Source organism: Salmo trutta, chromosome 21 (assembly GCF_901001165.1).
Source record: "Salmo trutta chromosome 21, fSalTru1.1, whole genome shotgun sequence".
In the NCBI taxonomy this organism is placed as follows: Eukaryota; Metazoa; Chordata; class Actinopteri; order Salmoniformes; family Salmonidae; genus Salmo; species Salmo trutta.
In genome coordinates this window covers 48063276-48065892 of record NC_042977.1, presented here as the reverse complement: position 1 = coordinate 48065892, position 2617 = coordinate 48063276, and positions in this window count along the sequence as shown.

Sequence of the window (2617 nt, the reverse complement as noted above, 5' to 3'; positions counted from 1 at the left end):
CACGTGTTCATGATTATTTATTTGAATCAAACAACACTGGAACAAAAATAACAAAGAGAAATGAAAGCGCACAGTTCTGTCAGGTACAGACACACAAAACAGAAAACAACTACCCACAAACACAGGTGGGAAAAGGCTGCCTAAGTATGATTCCTAATCAGAGACAACGATAGACGGCTGCCTCTGATTAGGAACCATACTCGGCCCAAAACAAAGAAATACAAAACATAGAATGCCCACCCAACATCCTGACCTAACAAAATAGAGAAATAAACCATCTCTCTCAGGTCAGGGCGTGACAAAGAGGTAGTTGTTTGGGCTATTTATAGATGGGCTATGTACAGGTGCAGTGATCTGTAAGCTGCTCTGACAGGTGGTGCTTAAAGCTAGTGAGGGAGATAAGTGTTTCCAGTTTCAGAGATTTTTGTAGTTCGTTCCAGTCATTGGCAGCAGAGAACTGGAAGGGGAGGCGGCCAAAGGAGGAATTGGCTTTGGGGGTGACAAGTGAGATATACCTGCTGGAACGCGTGCTACGAGTGTGTGCAGCTATGGTGACCAGTGAGCAGAGATAAGGCGGGACTTTACCTAGCATGGTCTTGTAGATGACCTGGAGTTTATACTGGGGGTCATTCTTCTGCATAATAGTATTGGTGGGAGAACAAGGGGGGACATTATATACTTCCTTAGCCTATATTAATAAAGCGCCAAATTTGAAAGCGTTGTCCCCCTTCTCATCCTGTAGTTTATTAGCATGAAAGTTCTCGTCTGTTATACAGTGCCTTCGGAAAGTATTCAGATCACTTGACTTCTTCCACATTTTGATACGTTACAGCCTTATTCTAAAATGGATTAAAAAAAATAATAATCCTCATCAATCTACACACAATACCCCATGATGACATCACAATACCCCATGATGACATCACAATACCCCATGATGACATCTCAATACCCCATGATGACATCTCAATAACCCATGATGACATCACAATACCCCATGATGACATCTCAATACGCCATGATGACATCACAATAACCCATGGTGACATCACAATAACCCATGATGACATCACAATACCCTATGATGACATCACAATACCCTATGATATCTCAATACCCCATGATGACATCACAATACCCCATGATGACATCACAATAACCCATGGTGACATCACAATAACCCATGATGACATCACAATACCCTATGATGACATCACAATACCCTATGATATCTCAATACCCCATGATGACATCACAATACCCCATGATGACATCACAATACCCCATGGTGACATCACAATACCCCATGATGATGAAGCAAAAACTGATTTTTTTAAATGTTTGCTAATTTATATTTAAAAATATATAAAAAATGAAATATCTCATTTACATAAGTATTCAGACCCATTACTCAGTACTTTGTTGAAGCACCTTCGGCAGCAATTTCAGCATCGAGTCTTCTTGGGTATGACGCTACAAGCTTGGCACACCTGTATTCAGGATCTCTGCAGATCCTCTCAAGCTCTGTCAGGTTGGATGGGGAGTGTTGCTGCACAGCTATTTTCAGGTCTCTCCAGAGATGTTTGGTTGGGTTCAAGTCTGGGCTCTGGCTGGGCCACTCAAGGACATTCAGAGACTTGTACCAAAGACACTCCTGCGTTGTCTTGGCTGTGTTGTCTTGCTGCCACCACCATACTTCACCCTAGGGATGGTTGCCAGGTTTCCTCCAGATTTGATCATCTTCTCTACTGTATCTCCTTCCCATATGTATCCTTGTGTCCTATCCTCTGATCAGATGTATTGATCCTCTATAAGGGGATTCAGGGTAACATAATGTACTGTACATGGGAAAGCGAGGTTCCGTTATGTAATATGCAGTATGACATATCAGTTCTGTTATTTAATATGCAGTATGACCTATCAGTTCTGTTATATAATATGCAGTATGACATATCAGTTCTGTTATATAATATGCAGTATGACATATCAGTTCTGTTATTTAATATGCAGTATGACATATCAGTTCCGTTATATAATATGAAGTATGACATCAGTTCTGTTATATAATATGCAGTATGACATATCAGTTCTGTTATTTAATATGCAGTATGATATATCAGTTCCGTTATATAATATGCAGTATGACATATCAGTATTGTTATTTAATATGCAGTATGACATATCAGTTATGTTATTTAATATGCAGTATGACATCAGTTCTGTTATATAATATGCAGTATGACATATCAGTTCTGTTATATAATATGCAGTATGACATATCAGTTCTGTTATATAATATGCAGTATGACATATCAGTTCTGTTATTTAATATGCAGTATGACATATCAGTTCTGTTATATAATATGCAGCATGACATATCAGTTCTGTTATATAATATGCAGTATGACATATCAGTTCTGTTATTTAATATGCAGTATGACATATCAGCTCTGTTATTTAATATGCAGTATGACATATCAGTTCTGTTATTTAATATGCAGTATGACATATCAGTTCTGTTATATAATATGCAGTATGACATATCAGTTCTGTTATTTAATATGCAGTATGACATATCAGTTCTGTTATATAATATGCAGTATGACATATCAGTTCT